The sequence below is a fragment of the Protopterus annectens genome, chromosome 2.part1 (assembly GCF_019279795.1).
Source record: "Protopterus annectens isolate FY-2018-M chromosome 2.part1, PAN1.0, whole genome shotgun sequence".
In the NCBI taxonomy this organism is placed as follows: Eukaryota; Metazoa; Chordata; order Ceratodontiformes; family Protopteridae; genus Protopterus; species Protopterus annectens.
Window position 1 is genome coordinate 920,512,929 of NC_056729.1, and position 18,709 is coordinate 920,531,637.

Here is an 18,709-nt window from a genome sequence, read left to right on the forward strand (position 1 = left end):
AGATTGGTTCCAGGCACAGAATCTTTTCCATTTTTCATCTTAAGATTTTCTAGTACTAGGCCTCCTTGCCTCTAAAATGACATCCATCACAGGTTTGCTGAGGGATGGTAAAGCAGAGATTAAGTAATTAGCCAGGCTGCAAGGTTCAGTGTTAGAAGCTGAGGGTACAGAATCTGGTTCTCCTGCTGAGACAGCAGGGAAGGAGTCTGAGGCAGGTGCCATGGAGATAACCGTGACACACTGCGCAGGAGGGGGTACCAGTGTTGGCACGGCCAGTCTGGAGCAATCAAAATCATCCTTGGCTTGTCCTGTTTGATTTTTAGTAGTACTTTGGAGAGCAGAGGCGGGGGGGGAGAAGGTATAGACTGATAGGTTTTTCCAGCTGAAGGACAGAGCATCCACTTTCCAGGCTTGTTTGTGGGGAATCTTTGTGCAAAAGTTGTCCAGTTGGTAGTTCTGGGGAAAGGCAAACAGGTCTATATCTGGGCTCCCCCATTTGCTTGTCAATATGCTGAAAATCCTTGGTTCCATTTTCCACTCGTGTGGGTCCATGAGTTTTCTGCTTAGTCTGTCTGCCAGTGGCTATAGGTTCCACAATGCCATGGCTAGTCTGCAGAGGGGGTAAGAATGTGTACCCCCCCTGCTTATGTACCACATAACAGTGGTGTTGTCCGTCTTTACCATTAATTGTCCTGGAAGAATGTGGTCTTTGAAAGCTGTCAGAGCATTCTGTACAGCCAATATTTCTTTTTGATTGATATGCAGGTGCATTTAACTTGGGTTCCATTTGCCCTGAATGCACTTCCCTGCCAGGTGAGCCCCCCATGCATAGTCTGATGCATCTGTTAGGGTTTCAGCGGCAGGGGGTGGTGTGAAAGGTAGTCCCTTGTTTTGGTGGCAGGCCTCTGCCCACCAAAGGAACTCTAGGCGTAGGCAAGGTATGATAGGAATCATTGCTTCTAGATCCTGAGAATGCTGACACCATAGGCTTTTGAGATACCACTGCAGTTTCCTCATATGCAGTCTTGCATATGGAATTAAAAGAATGCTGGAGGCCATGAACCCCAAGGCTTGCAGTATTTGCCTTGCAGATATCTGGCTTTTTGTGGCCACCTGTTTGAAGTAGGTTGTCAAATGAATCCGTTTCTCTGGGGTGAGAAAAGCCATCTGGGAAGTTGTATTCAAGCTTGCTCCCAGGAATGTAATTTGTTGACAGGGTACCAGGTGTGATTTCTTATCGTTTATGGTGTACCCAAGACAAGTCAGCACCCTTTGAACAAAGGCCAGATAATTCAAAAGTATGTCCTGGCTTTCTGCCTGAATTAGACAATCATCCAGGTATGGATATATTTGAATACTTCTTTGCCTGCAAAATGCAATGACTGGAGCTAGGCACTTTGTGAATACCCTGGGTGCAGTAGATGAGCCAAAGGGCAGTGCAGAGAACTGATCGTGCATGTAGCCTGCTCTGAAGCATAGGTATCGTCTGCAAGACTCCCTGATAGGGATGTGCAGGTATGCTTCTTTTAAGTCTAGTGTTGCCAACCATGCATCTTCGCCTAGCATAGGAAGCAGCTGGTGAAGAGTCAGCATCTTGAATTTTGGAATCACCAGAAAGGTGTTTAGAGTAGAAAGGTCCAGGATAGGACGCCATGAATGGTCTTTTCTGGGTACCAGGAAAAGTTACAAATAGAAATCCTGTCCCTTTTCCTCTTCTGGTACCAAATGAATAGCCCCCATGCTTAAGAGGGATTACTTGATTTTGGGCCTCTGCCCACTGATTTGGGGGTAGATCTGGCTACTCTGCTGTGTCTGGGTTTGGATTGAAAAGATCTGGAAGGGGCTGGAAAGGACCAATTCTTAGAGGGCCAATGCCTACTAAATCTTGGAGGCTGAACTTGTAAGAAATCTTGAACAGTTTGCATAGATTTAGAGTTATCTTCCATCTTTTTAAGAACTTCCTCAGCTTTGTTGCCAAACAGGCAGTCCTGACTTAAGGGAGCATCCAACAGTTTAGCTTTAACATGATCAGGCAAAAATTGCTCCTTAAGCCAAACATGCCTTCTGAGCACAGACCCAGTAACAGCAGTCCTGCAAGAGGCCTCTAATGAATCAAATCCACACTGCAAAGTATGTTTTCCAACCTGTTCAGCAGAATGCATTAAATCCTGTAATTCTTTATTTTCAGCACAGTCAGGAATCAACATCATTTTCTGTTTCAGCAATCCAACAGCATGTTGTTGATACTTTTAACATATGGAACTGGCAGTTTAAAGCCCTGATAGCCAAGGTTGCAGAAGTGTAAACCTTCTTACCCCATCTATCCAGTGCCCTGGAGTCTCGATCAGAAGGGGTAGGATTTTTAGCAGTAGAAGCCTTAATGCCCTTGGGTCCCTGTGAAATGGTCTCTGGATCCGCAATAGGATTTTTAATAAGGAACTTGTGCGAATCAGGAACCCTGTAATATCTGTCAGGTTTTCTGGGAGCAAGAAGCAAAGAATCAGGAGCCAAACTAGATTCCGAAAAGGCATCATCAATGTCTAGTACAGGAGGTATAGCTAAAGGCCTATGCTGAGGCAGGAGTAAGAAATCCCTAAGCCTCTTTTTTGAATCAGAAAAATCCTGGATTTCCCAGTGGAAATGCTCCCTTAGAGTATGCAAGGTTTCACCAAAAGAAAAATCCTCTGGAGGGGAAGCAGAGGGAATAGAGTCCTCTGCATCAGAATCCTAACACCAAATACTGACAGCACATTAAAGCTGAACCAACAGTTGATTTATATGCTAAACACTACTTAACAATCGTTTCTTTTGCTATAACAAATAATTCATTCTAAAATATTGTTAAAATGATTCTAAAAGTATATACTCAACATGGGTTATAACAACTAATTCTTATGTATTAGCGATAACATTGCTTCCCTATATGAACATCTTTGGAGACTATGAACCAATATATATATTTTATACTTGATCAAATTGTCTCCATGTCGGTTCAGCTTTAAGAGGCGCATACAAGGCAACGGATACAAGGTTGTGCATTGTATCCGTTGGTTTTAGCGCCAAAATTCAAAATATAACGAGAGGTATGGAGAAGACAAGATGTTCTGAAGAAGCCCACTATATGAGTGGGTGAAAGCGCTTAACCAGTTTTTCCTGTTTTTATGTGCTGTCAGTATTTGGTGTTTTTGTAGTGCTGTTCGTTCATGGAATAAGATTTGTGTTATATCAGAGGTGCTCGAACACTTAGAGTGTCTGTGACAAGGGATTTGGTTGTCACCATTTTATGCATCATAATCCTCATAAGTTCATAAGGGTAAATGCAGATCACAAGAAGAATCAGAAAAATCAGAATCCTGGTCAGACTATTCATAAACAACTTCAGTCCTAGGTCTCTTAGGAGGGGGTGATTGGCTTCCCCTGACTAGAGTTATAAGATCTTCAGCCATTCTTATAATTTGTTTTTTAGGCATAGAGGCCTGAGCATGCAGCCTGGGCGACAGTTTCATAGGCATGGTTCGAGGTTTAGGCCTAAATGAAGAAGGAGTCGTCGGTTTAATATGCAAGTCCGTAGACCTGAATACACCCACGGAAGCCGGTGCCTGCACAGCGGCTCCAGACCCATCCAAGGTAGAGACATCCACAGATTCCACAGTTAAAGCATCTTGGCATACCGGACTCCGAATGGGTCTCAGCAGAGGCCTGCGAATCAGAAGTAGCGAGTATCAGGGGCTGCAAAAGCGCCTCACTGAGTACCGGCGAACTGGCTTAGGAGAAGTGTCGTCGCCAGCTTTGGACCTAGGCGGCCTGTCTCTGTCTTTATCTTTGCATTTTTTCAGAATACCGGTAGTCAGATGGTTAACAGATGACATTTCTGGATAACTGAACCAAGAACAGAAATATTTAGAGGCGTAAATACACAGAAGATAGATAGTGCGCAGATTAAATAAGGCACAAAACTGACAGCAAAACTGACAGCAAGGTACGTTGTGGTCAGGGCCTAGGCAAGGAATACAGTACAAATGAAAATCTTTGAAAGGTATTTGCTTTCCACAAGTAATGCAATTATTAAGTTTTACGGACATCAGTAAGGAGTAAGAAAGTGTTTCCCCAATGGGGTACTTAGCTTTAGTTGAAGACTTCGGTTCTGAAACTCGAAAATGAAAATTTCAGGAGTCGGACGACCAGCACTTGCGAACTGCTTCTGCTTCGGGCACGGCACGGCAAGAAAAACTGATGTAATGGCGTCGGCTGCATGTTTTATACCCCTGACGACCTCAAGGGACAGCAACCGACGCAGGACCCAAGACTTTGTTAATCAGGATGACTGAGGGCTACTGCAAGCAAATAACCCAAATGAAATGACTGCAACAGTGAAACATGAATAACATCTTTCTTAAATCTTCATACAGATTGGTTTCGGCCCGAAAGCCTTTAACAATGTGATCCAACACCCAATGGTGTTCACTTTTATACAATGACAATCACCCTCACAACCAATACAAAGTCCTTAATAGTTAACTAACCTATTACAATACCCTTAATGTAAAGAATGAACATACCTATTAATCAAAAAACAATAATCCAAAAATATAACACACAAAATATATGCTGTACACACCATACTGAACAATAATCATAAATCTTTACAAATGTTCATTCAGGCCAGGTGGGAATAACCCCACCCCCACTCCCCCGACTAATAATCCATGCTTTTTCCTTTTTATTTAAAAATTTGTGCCAGTTAGTTTTATTGAATCTTTGACTACCAACCTTATCAATAACAGTAAAATGAAAATTGTCCATATTATGAACAAGACTGTGTTTATACAGTGCATTGGTAATGACTTTATTCCTAATATTACTCAGATGTTCCGAGATGCACAGTTTTAGAGATCTAGACGTTTGACCAATATAACATGTGGAGCAGTGGCAAACCACCAAATACACTACCCAATTACTAATACACTTAGCAAATATCTGAATCACAAAAATACGTTTGGTATTTTTACTTGTAAATTCCTTTGCTTTAAGAACATATCTACAAAAACTACAATGTTCACAAGGGAAACATCCAAATAATCTAGTGCCAGCCAATGTACGGTGGATTTTCACACTGGAAAACAGGTGTTTTTTTATAAAAATTGAGGTGTCCACCTAAAGTGGCACCACTACAAAAGGAAAGGCACACCTATTATCTAGCCCTAACAGCTTGCAATAAGGGTTTCAAATACTTAGATATACAGAAATGGGCTCAGTTAATGAACCCCTGCCTGGAACAATTAGTCGCCCCGGTGGGTTATGAAGATTCTTGTGCACTTTGGGCAACAGATAAAGAAATTGTGAGGCCGGTTCCTTAACCTTAAGATGAAAAATGTTTTCTAATCAATAATACCCTCCTCAAAGGCCAAATCCAAAGAATTCATCAATTTGTGCTTTAAAACGTGGGGTGGGATCAATAGGCATGATCATATAAAATCTATCACTAAGTTGTTTGTTGGCTTCCGCCTTATACATAATCCAATCCATATACGAGCCCATTTCTGTATATCTAAGTATTTGAAAACCTTACTTCAAGCTGTTAGGGATAGAATTAAAGACACTACAGAATTTTTAAATATCATTGCTGATGTACAATTGGAAGATGGATGGTTGCTTTGTACTTTGGCTGTTACATCGCTTTATACTTGCATTCCTCACTGGGCAGGGTTAATGGCATTGGATTTTTGGCTTACTAAGTTGAGGTTATATAGTCCTGGTTTTAATACATTCCTTCTCTCTCTGAGCATGTGCTAACGAAAAATGTCTTTCTTCAATGGTGTTACAGATGAGGGGTACTGCAATGGGGGCTTCTTTTGCCTCCATATATGCAGATCTTTTCATGGGTTATGTTGAGAGGAAATCAACATTTGGTGAAGGTTACTGGATGACTGCTGGATGGTTTGGAAATCTGATGTTGCATATTTGGGAGAATTTGTGCAATATCTCAACGAAAACAAATGTGGTGTTCACTTTGCAGTTTTGATAGGAAATTTATTTCTTTTTTGGATGTGATGATTAATTAAAAGGAAGATGGTACCCTTCAGACCACAGTGTATAGGAAGCCGTTTCATTCTAACTCCCTTTTACATGCATCCAGCTGTCATTCAGGACACACTGTTAAAAATATTCCTAAATACCAATATATGAGGATTAGATGCATTTGCTCCAGAGAAGTTGATTTTGTACAATTTAATGATGATTTAACTAGGAGGTTTATTGAAAGGGGATATTTGGCCAAAGATTTAATCCAAACCAGTGATAAGATGCCCAGAGAGGAATTGCTTAGTTATCAGAGCCACAAATCTAATAGTGGATCTAAAATCAGATTCACAACTACATTTGGTAGGAATACTAAACAGTTGACTAATTTAATCAGACATTGGGATAACATTGTTATCAGATGAATATTTGGGTAAAATATTGGATAATAGCTGTGCCTTTTTCTTTCGCAGGGGTGTCACTTTAGGTGGACACCTCAGTTTTTTTTTTTTTTTTTAATAAAAACATTTTCCAATATGAAAATCCAACGTACATTGGATGGCACTAGATTATTTGCATGTTTCCCTTGTGAACATTGTAGTTTTTGTAGATATGTTTTTAAAACAAAGGAATTTACAACTAAAAATACCAAACATATTTTTGATATTCAGACATTTGCTAATTGTAGTAGTAATTGGGTAGTGTATTTGGCGGTTTGCCACTGCTCCGCATTTTATATTGGTCAAACGTCTAGACCTCTAAAACTGCGCATCTCGGAACATCTGAGTAATATTAGGAATAAAGTTATTACCAATGCACTGTATAAACACACTCTTGTTCATAATACGGCCAATTTTCATTTTACTATTATTGATAAGATTGGTAGTCAAAGATTCAATAAAACTAACTGGCATGGCTTTTTAAATACAAAGGAAAAAGAATGGATTATTAGACTGGGGGGGGTGTTATTCCCACCTGGCCTGAATGAACATTTGTAAAGATCTAGGATTACTGTTCAGTATGGAGTGTACAACATATATTTTGTGTGTTATCTTTTTGGATTATTGTTTTTTTTATTAATAGGTATGTTCATTCTTTACATTAAGGGTATTGTAATAGTTGGGTTAGTTAACTATTAGGGATTTTGTACTGGTTGTAAGGGTGATTGTCATTGTATAAAAGTGAACACCATTGGGTATTGGATCACACTGATAAAGGCTTTTGGGCTGAAACTGGTCTGTAGGAAGATTTAAGAAAGTTTTTGCTTTCTAACATGTACTAAAATGGACTAAGACCAAGACTTAAAGTCTGATTCTCCATGTGGTGCTGGCCGTTTTCTGTCTTTGCGTTATTCAGCTTTTGGATTTTGCACTTGCTGTCCGTGCAAAGCTATTTGCTTGCTTTGATATCTAGAGGCAGTCTAAACCATCAGAATTACATCAAGATGCCAGACCCCATGTGGTCAGACTCAGAAATTACGTATAAAAATATTTAAAAACCTGTAAATAGTCTCAGAGTGGTGTTAAAATGTAGGAAACACCAAACCATAATGAAATAAACATTGTTTGAGTCTGTGGGTGTGGTTGTCCTTTAAATTCTGTTTAAATATTTTAAGTGGCATGTAGTGACCTGTGTGGTGATGGCTTTTGTACTTCCCTACTTTTTATCCATGTTTTAAACAAAAAAATCTGTTTGCATTTCTTTTAGTTTATTCTGGGACCTTAGTCTTGTAACTTCATTTGCAGTTGTGTGAAGATTGTGTCTTGCTGCAACATTTTAGCTTGTTTATACATTACACTACAGTTCTACTTCCATTGATAAAATTACATGTAAAGGTAGCTTTTCGTATTGTGAACTCAGTCTGGGATATCACTCAATCTTGTAGCTTCTTTCACAGTTGTGGCAGGACTGATCTATTACCAGATTTCAGCCTCAGTCGGTCATTTAATACAACATTACTAGTACATTTCTGCATAGCCTTAGTCAGAGGTGGGATTTCAGTATTGTCAGCATTATGAATTCTGCTCCAGGATTTGCGCTTCAGTGTTTTTTATAGCAGTATATACCTGCTTAAAGTTGCATTCTAGCGCCTGTTTACATTGTTTCTGTTTTTTTCCCTTGTTCTTTGAGTCAGCCCCCCCCCCCAAATAAGAGCGCAAGCCACAAGTTTCTGAAAATCTAACCATAGGACTGTAGCACCAGTTTGAAGTTTTTCCCCAGCCTTCCCATCCTCGTCTTGTGGTTTAAAAAAAGGTTTTGCCTCACTTCTGCCCCTTAAGGTGGTCTGACTTTCAAAGTCCCCCTCTACCTTTTTTCATTGTCCATTGTGTAGCTTACTCAAGTAGTTTCACACCCACTGCTTTCCATATACCTTGCCTTATTATTGCCTTACATTCCACCAAAAACCTTTGCTCTACTAACAGCTCTTACAAATGTGCAAACCTACCAAGAACCTGGCAAAGCCTCTACTCTTGTGCCACTGCTAACTTATAGAATGACCCTACCTCCAAATATCTGTACCATTGAATCCTTTAAGACCTACAAATTAACTTTGGAAGATTACTACCTAAACACCCACATTTACTCATGCTCCTAAGCATAAACATACCAACTTTTTTAATCCCCCCAGATCCCCTTCCTCTCACCCTCATGCCTTCTTTATATTGAACTTTTACCCTATTCAGTAGCATCTACAGTAGTGTCCTTTATCTATCTTGTATCATTTAAGCTTACCTTGGCCACTAACAACACTTCCCATCCTCCAATATCTCTCAATTCCTCTTACACTAAACTTTCTTCTCACTTTATTCTGATCTTTAACTTCCTCTCGTATACCTAGCTACAATTTCTCACCCATATCTAGCTGTAATACTGCTCAATCAACCTCCACCTTTCCTACACTATAATCTTTCCTCAATATAGCCTAAAGCAATTTTCCATGCTAACCTCCCCTTCATCTCTATTTTATTTGTGTGACATTTGTGAACCGGGTTGGTCTAACTGAGCCAGTGGCCCATTTTCAGTGGAGACCAGAGGAGAAAAGCTCCTGAGTTACACAGACAAATGCAGTAATATAAACACGACAAAAATATTCATGAATACAGCAAAAAACTTGAAAAACATTTTGTAAATACAGCAAAAGAGATTATAATACAGAGATATAATTATAGTACAGAGAAGATATTTAAAGCAGAGGTTAATATATACTGCACGAGGAGTTTGTTTATGGCAGAAGACAAACAGATTGGCTTCATTTTTCTGGAAGACAGCATCTTGGTTCTGTTAGGGATTGCATGATCCATGCACTCGTGTAAGTGCTTATAAAGTGCGTTTGTGTAGGATTCAACAGTTGTACCTCTACTGTCCATTTGCATGGGTGTCGTGAAGTTTGCCACTTCTGGCTTAAGAAGCGTGAAGTTGGCTTTGGAGAAATTTGTTATGGTGGATTTCCTAATGGGGGTGGGGGGTGTGATGTGGATGTCTAGGGTGATTAGCTTGTGGTCGGATCTGCCCAACAAGAAAAGCACAGTTGTGTACACTTACCATAAATGTAGATGTTAGAGTGTATTCACTGTTGCAGTCATCACACTTGGGTTATCTGCCTGCAGGTAGCCCTCAGTCGGTCCGAATACCAGAGTCTTGGGATTTCTGCATCAGATGCTGTCGCCTCTTCCATGACGTCAGGTCATCAGGGGTATAAAACATGCAGCAGACGCCATTATATCAGTTTTTCTTGCCCTAGATGTCAGGAGCCCCCAAAATAGGAAGCTCTTACATGGTGTGGAACACCTCCAGTAAAAGGTAAATACCCCTGCCATAAAAGATGGCCATAAAGAGGATAGGGAAAAAGGATAGAGAAAGCCAGGGGGCTGGAGGGAGGGAAACCAGGACTGCAACAGTGAATACACTCCAACATCTACATTTATGGTAAGTGCACACAACTGTACTATGTTCTTCGTGTTTCACTGTTGCAGTCATCACACTTGGGTTGATTCCCAAAGCTAAGGAAGGGTGGAGGCAGCAAGAAGTGTTGGGGCTGGCTAGCAGGCCTTGTATGACTGTTGTAGCAAATCCAGTTCTGGATTTAGAAAAAAATAGGCAAGTGGTAGTGCTTGGTGAAGGTGTGTACAGAACTCCAGGTTGCAACTTCAGGATGTCCCTGGTGGAGACCCCCCTGAGAAATGCTGTAGAGGTTGAAGTAGTTCTAGTGGAATGAGTTCTGACCCCAGAGGGGTAGGTTTTCCATGGTGCTAATATCAGAAATGGATGCAGTGTGCTATCCATTTGGTAATGGTTTGCTTCAAAATGGCCTTGCCCTCTGCCCCTGTAGCAAAGCTGACTAGTAGCTGGTCAGATTTTTTTGAAAGGCTTAGTCCAGTCAAGGTAGAACCTGAGCTGTCTGTGCACGTCCAAGGATTGCAGGATCCTTTCCCCTCTATTCTGAGGATTAGGGAAAAAGGTTGGCAAATGGATGGATTGGTTTAAAGCTATACTGGATACCACCTTGGGCATAAATGAAGGGTTAGTCCTGAGGGGAAACCCTGTCAGCATGGAAAATAATGAAGGGCTCCGCTGCCATTAATGCCTGTAACTCAGACACTCTTCTTGCTGAAGTAATAGCTAGAAGTAAGGCCGTTTTCCAAGAGAAGAATTTTAACTTTGCTGAAGCAGCAGGTTCAAAAGGGGGAAGTGTGAGCTTTTTCAGCACAAAGATAAGGTCCCAGGCCGGGGTGGGAACTTCTCCTAGTGGGCCTTAAATTGTTAGCTCCTCTCAGGAACTGCTTGATGAGAGGGTGAGAAAAGAAAGGAGGCTCAGTATTAAAATGAGCTGAGATGGCAGAGGCATGAATCTTAATGGATTCGAAGGATAGGCCTCTGTGGAGCAGCTCTGCTAGGTAATCAATGATTTGAGGTAAGGTGGACACATCTGTGTCCTTTCCTCGAGACAGACTCCAAGAACAATATCTTTTCCACTTTTCAGCATAGGATTTCCTAGTACTAGGCCTTCTGGCCTCAAGAATAACGTCCAGCACCTGTTTGCTGAGTGATGCTGGTGGTGTATTCATGGGATAAGCCAGGCTGCAAGGCTTAGGGTTTGCAGCTGTGGATGCAAAATCTGTCCCTCCTGCTAAGACAGCATGGAAGGAGTCTGATGTAGGTGCCAGGGTGGCACTGCTGTCAGACTGCATAGGAGTGGGCACCAGTGCTAGCGTGACCTGTCTGGTGCAATAAGGATTGCCCTTGGCCTGTCCTGTTTGATCTTGAATAGTACATTTTAGAGGAGGGGCAGAGGAGGAAAGGCATAAATTGAGAGGTTTTCACATGTAAAGGATGGTGCGCCCACCTTCCAGGTTCTGCTGTGAGGGTCCCTGGTGCAAAAGTGTTTCAATTGGTGGTTTTGGGGGAGGCAAAAAGGTCCACCTCCGGAGTTACCCACCTCTGAGTTAGAAGTTTGAATGAGTTGGGTTCCAGTTTCCACTTGGGAGGGTCCAGTAGATATCTGCTTAAGTAGTCTGCCAGTGAATTTTACTTGCCTGGCAGGAATTGAGCTTGTAGGTGCACCTGGATGCTCATTGTGTTCCACAGAACCATGGCTAACCTGCACAGTGGGCAAGAATGAGTCCCGCCCTGCTCGTTTATGTACCATATAACTGTGGTGTTGTCTGTCTTTATCAGGAGCTGTCCTGGAAGGATAAGGTATTTGAAGACTGCCAGAGCATTCTGTACAGGCAGCATCTCTTTTTGATTGATATGCAGGGAAATTTGTTCTGGGCTCCATTTGCCTTGAATGCATTTGCCTACCATGTGAGCCCCCCATGCATAGTCTGATGCGTTTGTTGTCAGGGTTTGGGTGGCGAGCAGTTGAATGAAAGGAAGTCCCTTGTTGTGGTTGCATGCTGCTGCCCACCAAAGGAACTCTGCCCTTAGGACAATGTATGATGGGAATCGCTGTTTCCAGGTCCTAAGAATGCTGACACCAGAGACTTAAAAGTACCAGTGAAGTTTCCTCATATGCAGTCTTGCATATGGAGTTAGCAGAATGCATGATGCCATGAACCCTAGGGCTTGCAGTATTTTCTTTGTATATAGCTGGGTTTTGTTTGGCCATTAGTTTGAAATAGTTTGTCAGATGGACCTGCTTTTCTGGAGTGAGGAATGCCATCTGGGAAGTTGTGTTCAAACTTGCTCCCAGGAATACAATTTGTTGGCTGGGCACCAGTTGTGATTTTTTTACGTTGATGGTGCATCCCAGTGAAGGTAGAAGTCTTTTTACAAATGCCAGGTGCTGAAGTAGCAATTCCTGACTGTCTGCCTGAATCAGGCAATCGTCCACGTATGGGTAGATTTGAATATTTCTCTGCCTACAGTATGCAATGGCCGGAGCTAGGCATTTTGTGAATACTCGGGGTGCAGTAGATAAGGCAAAGGGAAGTGCAGAGAACTGATAGTGCATAGAGCCTGCCTTGAAACATAGATGTTTCCTGCAAGACTCCCTTATGGGGATGTGTATATAAGCTTCTTTTAAGTCTGAGGTGACTAACCAGGCATCCTTGGCTAGCATAGGAAGAAGTTGTTGCAGTGTAAGCATTTTGAATTTTGGGACCACCAGGAAGGTGTTGAGAATTGATAGATCCAGGATAGGGCGCAAAGAGCTCTCTTTTCTGGGCACCAGGAACAGTCTGGAGTAGAAACCCTGTCCCCTTTGTTCTACTGGAACAGGTTGAACAGTCCTGATATGGAGAAGGGAATGTACTTGATTTTGAGCCTCTGTCCACTGGTTTGGAGGAAGGTCTGGCAACCTGCTTGGTGTTGGCAGTGAGTGGAAGTAGAATCTGTATCCCTGGGATACAATGTTTAGAACCCATCGGTCCTGAGTAATGGATATCCAGTTTTTTGCATGAAGGGCGAGTTTTCCTCCTAGGGGCACTTGGGCATGGCTGGGAAGGATAATTGGAAAGTCATTGTGAACTTTTTCCATAAGGGGGTGGCTTACCACTCCCTGGTTTTTGAGGTGGAAACAATCGTTTAGATCTCTACATACCCAGAGACTGTAGTCTTGGTGGTCTGTTTCCCCTGAGTTTGGACTGAGAAGGCCTGAGAGAGACTGGAAAGGACCAGTTTTCTAAAGGCCAATGCCTACTGAATCTAGGTGGCAGTACCTGTAAAAAATCTTTGACCATTTGCATAGATTGAGCTTTTCCTTCCATCTTTTTAAGAACTTCTGCTTTTGTGCCAAATGCTCCTGATTTAATGGAGCATCTAGTAATTTTGTTTTGACATGGTCAGGCAAGACTTGTTCTTTTAGCCAAGCATGCCTTCTCAGTACACACTCAGTGACAGCAGCACTGCAAGATGCTTCTAAGGTATCAAAACCCACATTGCAAAGTACGTTTACTAACTTGGTTTGCAGAATGCATTAACTCTTGTAAATCTTTATTTTCTGCACAATCTGGAAGCAACACCATTTTTGTTTAATTAGTTCCATAATATGTTGCTGGTACTTCAACATGTAAAACTGGCAATTCAAAGCCCTGACGGCAAGAGTTGCAGAGGTATATACCTTCTAAACTCATCTGTCTAAAGCTCTAGAATCCCTGTCTGAAGGGGTAGGGTTTTTGGCTGTAGTAGCCTTAATGCCTTTAGGTCCCTGGGAAATTGTCTCTGTATCCACAGTAGGATTCTTAAAGAGAAAGTTGTGAGAATCAGGTACTCTGTAGTACCTGTCAGGTTTTCTAGGAGCTGGTGGTAAGGTGTCAGGAGTAAGACTGGACACCAAGAAGACAGTCTACAATTATCCAGTACAGCTAGAGGCCTGTGCGGAGGCAAATCTAAAAATTCCGAGTCTCTTTTTGAACTGAGGATAGTCCTGGCATTCCCAGCAGAAATGCTCTCTTAAGGTATGCAAGGTTTCACCAAAAGAGAAATCCTCTGGAGGGGAGGCAGAGGGAATGGATTCCTCTGCATCTTAATCCTCATAGGTAAGTAAGGGTATGACCTGGTAATTAGAAGGGTCAGAGTCATCAGACTCCTGGTTTGTAGAATCAGAAGGAAATATTCTTTGTCCTTTGGCAGGGGAAGGCTGGCTTCCCCTAATTAGAGTAATAAGGTCTTCAGCCATTCTAAGCATTTGTTTTTGTGGCATGGGAGGATAAGCATGCACTTTAGACATCAGTTTTCTAGGCGTAGTGCGAACTCCAAGTCCGAGAAACTCAGTAGTTTTAGTAGGAAATGAAGTTGTTGGTTTAATATGAATATCGGTAGGTCGGAATATACCCTCAGAAGCCAGTGCCTGCACAGTGGCTCTGGACCCATCCAAGGTAGAGACAATGGCAGGTTCCATAGTATAAGAAGCATCTCGTGGCATACCGGACTCCGAATGGGTCTCAGCAGAAGCCTGTGAATCTGTAGAAGCTAGCATCAGGGGCTACAAAGGTGCCTCACAGAGTACCAGCGGACTGGCAACAAGCATAACAGAAGCGTCATCGGCAGCTTTTGACCTATGTGGTCCGACTCAGTCTTTGTGCTTTTTCAGAAGATCGGTAGTCAGATGGTTTACTGAAGCAATTTCAGAATACGGAGAATAAGAGTTGAAGAATTTAGCTACAAAAGTAGCCCGACGAAAATAGTTCAGGTGTTAAACAAGGCACAAAACTGACGGCTAGGGACATTGTGGTCTGGGCCTAAGCAGGTGACACAGTAAGAATGAAAATCTCTGAGATATTTGCTTTCCACAGGCAAGACCATTTTTTTTTCCTGACATCGGTTAGAGCAAGACAAATTAATCCCCAACGGGGTACTTAGCTTTAGAAGACTTCAGGTCTGAAACTCGAAAAAACGAAAATTTCAGGTAGCGGCTAACAGGCACTTGTGAACTGCTTCTGCTTCAGGCTCCTTCTCGGCAAGAAAGACTGATGTAATGTCGTCAGCTGCATGCTTTATACCCCTGATGACCTGATGTCATGGAAGAGGCGACAGCATCTAACGCAGAAATCCCAAAACTCTGGTATTCGGGCCGACTAGGGCTACCTTCAGGAGTAGGAATCCTGGGGCATGGTGGGGAATCTGTAGCAACTGTACTATGTTCTTCGTGTTTCACTGTTGCAGTCATTATATTTGGGTAGATTCCCAAAGCTATAGTTGGGAGGATGGATTTATACAGCATTAGGACCAGCTATAAGGCCCTGCAAGACAGCAGTGGCAAAGCCAGCTCTGGATTTAGTGAAAATTGATAAAGGATAATGCTTGGTGAAAGTATGGACTGAACTCCAGGTAGCAGCTTCTAGAATATCCCTGGTAGGAACACCTCCGAGAAAAGCTGCAGAAATAGAAGCAGCCCTGGTCTGGTAGAATGAGATCTGATCCCCTGGGGGATAGGTTTTCCATGGTGCTTACAGCAGAAATGAATGCAATGGCTTATCCATTTAAGAATGGTTTATGAAATTGCCTTTCCCTCTGCCCCTACAGCAAATGCTACCAGCAGTTGATCATTTTTTCTTCGAGTTTTAGTTCTGTCCAAGTAGAATCTAAGATGTCTGCACATGCAATGAATGCAGAATCCATTCCCCTTTGTTTTGCGGATTGGGAAAGAAAGTTGGCAAATGAATGGACTGATTAAGAGCCACACTGGATACCACCTTGGGCATGAAGGATGGATTGGTCCCGATTGACACCCTGTCCGCATGAAAGATGATGAAAGGCTCCACTGCCACAAGGGCCTGTAACTCAGATATCCTTCTAGCTGAAGTGATTGCTAGAAGGAAGGCTGTTTTCCAAGAAAGAAATGTTAAATGTCTGCAGTAGCAGCTGGCTCAAAAGGAGGTAGAGTGAGTTTCTCCAATACAAAGTTAAGGTCTCAGGCAGGGGTTGGAGCTTTCCTGGATGGTCTCAAGTTTTTGGCCACTCTGAGGTACTGCTTGAGTAGAGGATAAGAGGGGAGGTTCTGTGTTATAATGAGCTGAACTGGCCGAGGCGTGGATTTTAATGGAGGAAAAAGACAGCCCCTTGTGAAGCATCTCAGTTAAGTATTGTAAAATCTGAGGTAAATTGGGCACTGCTGTGCTCATTCCTTGAGACTGATTCCAAGCACAGAATCTTTTCCATTTGTCAGTATAAGATTTTCTAGTACTAGGTCTTCTCGCCTACAAGAAGACATCCATCACAGGTTTGCTGAGGGATGCTAAGGGTGAATTTAAGTGATTAGCCAAGCTGCAAGGTTCAATGATGAGAGCTGAGGGTTCAGAATCTGGTTCTCCTGCTGAGACAGTAAGGAAGGTGTTTGAGGCAGGTGCCACGGAGATATCTGTGACACACTGCACAGGAGCGGGTACCAGTGTTGGCGTGGCCAGTCTGGAGCAATCAAAATTATTCTTGGTTTGTCCTGTTTGACTTAACAGAACTTTGCAGACTAGAGGCAGAGGTGGAAAGGCGTAGACAGATAGGTTTTTCCAGCTGAAGGACAGAGCATCCACTTTCCAGGCTTTTTTGTGGGTAATCCCTGTGCAAAATTTGTCCAACTGGTAGTTCTGGGGGGAGGCAAATAGATCTATGTCTGGGCTCCCCCATTTGCTTGTTCAACATGTTGAAAATCCGTGGTTCCAGTCTCCACTCATGTGGATCCATGAGATTTCTGCTTAGGCAGTCTGCCAGTGTATTTAATTTATCTGGCAGGAATTGTGCTTGTAGGTGAAGTTGGTAGCTCAAGGGTGTTCCACAATGCCATGGCTAGTCTGCAGAGGGGGTAGGAATGTGTACCCCACCTGCTTGTTTATATACCACATAACCATAGTGTTGTCAGTCTTTACCATTAGTTGTCCTAGAAGAATGTAGTCCTTGAAGGCTGTCAAAGTATTCTGTACAGCTAACATTTCTTCTTGATTGATATGTAGGTGCATTTGATTTGGGTTCCATTTGCCCTAAATGCACTTACCTGCCAGGTGAGCCCCCCATGCATAGTCTGATGAGTCTCTAGTTGGGTTTTGGGCGGCAGGGTGTAGCGTGAATGACAGTCCCTTGTTTTGGTGGCAGGCCTCTGCCCACCATAGGAATTTCAGGTGTAGGCAAGGTATGATAGGAATCATTGTTTCCAGGCTGTGACAATGTTGACTCTATAAACATTTTAAGTATCACTGAAGTTTCCTCATATGCAGTCTTGCATATGGAATTAGAAGAATGCAGGAGGCCATGAACCCAAGGCTTGCAGTATTTGTCTTGCAGATACGCAGGGTTTTTGTGGCCACTTGTCTGAAGTAAGTTACCAAATGAAATTGCTTTTCTGGCGTGAGGAAAACCATCTGGGCAGTTGTATTCAAGCTTGCACCCAGGAATGTAATCTGTTGAGAGGGTACCAGTTGTGATTTCTTTTCATTTATGGTGTACCCTAGACAAGTTAGAACCCTTTTTACAAACGCCAGATTTAGAAGTATGGCCTGGTTTTCTGCCTGAATTAGACAATCATCCAGGTATGGGTATATCTGAATATTTCTTTGCCTGCAAAATGCAATTACTGGAGCCAGGCACTTTGTGAATACCCTGGGTGAAGTAGAAAAGCCAAAGGGCAGTGCAGAGAACTGATAATGCAAGTAGCCTGCTTTGAGGCGTAGGAATCTTCTGCAAGATTTCCTGACTGGGATGTGCAGGTATGCTTCCTTTAAATCTAGTGTTGCCAACCAGGCGTCTTTGCCTAGCATGGGGAGCAACTGGTGAAGAGTCAGCATCTTGAATCTGTATCCCTGGGACACTATTTAAAACCCATTTGTCCTGGGTAATGAGTTCCCAGTTCTTTGCATGAAGAGCAATCTTTCCCCCAAAGGTGGCAATCAGTTGAGAAGTGCTGGGAAGTTTTTAAAAAGAAGTCATTGAGACAGTTTACCATAAGGGGGAAGTTTTATTACACCCAGATTTGGAAGTGGAGGCTCCCCACTGCTTAGTCCTGTGCGTACCCTGGGACTGAAGTCTGGGAGCTCTGCTGGATCTGGGTTTGGACTGAAGGTATGAAGAGGCAGGAAAGGACCAATTCTTGGAAGGCCAATGCCTACTAAACCTTGGAGGTTGTGCTTTAAAACATCTTTAAGAACTTCTTCTGCCTGGTTGACAAACGGGCAGTCCTGATTTAAGGGAGCATCCAGTAATTTTACTTTATCATGATCTGGCAAAGATTGTTCCTTAAGCCAAGCATGCCTTCTAAGTACAGACCCAGTCACAGCAGCCCTGCAAGATGCCTCTAGTGAATCAAAACCACACTGCAAAGTATGCTTTCCAACTTGTTCAGCTGAGCGCAGTAAATCCTGTAAATCCTTATTTTCAGCACAATCATTAATCAACATCATTTTCTGTTTAAGCAATCCAATAACATGCTGCTGGTACTTTAACATATGAAACTGACAGTTTAGGGCCCTAATGGCCAAAGTTACAGAAGTGTATATCTTCTTACCCAATCTATCCGATGCCCTGGAATCTCTATCAGAGGGAGTAGGATTTTTGGCAGTAGTAGCTTTAATGCCCTTGGGTCCCTGGGAAATAGTCTCAGGATACACAGTAAGGTTTTTAAAAAGGAACTTGTGAGAGTCAGGGACCCTGTAATATCTATCAGGTTTTCTGGGAGCAGGAGGTAGAGAATCAGGGGCCAAGCTAGATTCCGAAAAAGCCTCATCAACAATGTCTAGTACAGGAGGTATGGCTAAAGGCCTGTGCT

At 42.6% G+C, this 18,709-nt stretch overlaps 1 protein-coding gene across 3 annotated transcripts in view; it reads right to left on the reverse strand.

Moving 5' to 3' along the window:
- Positions 1–18,709, reverse strand: part of LOC122794278 (CDKN2A interacting protein) — a 280,153-nt gene that overhangs the window by 184,198 nt on the left and 77,246 nt on the right. The gene's annotated exons all lie outside the window — the stretch shown is intronic.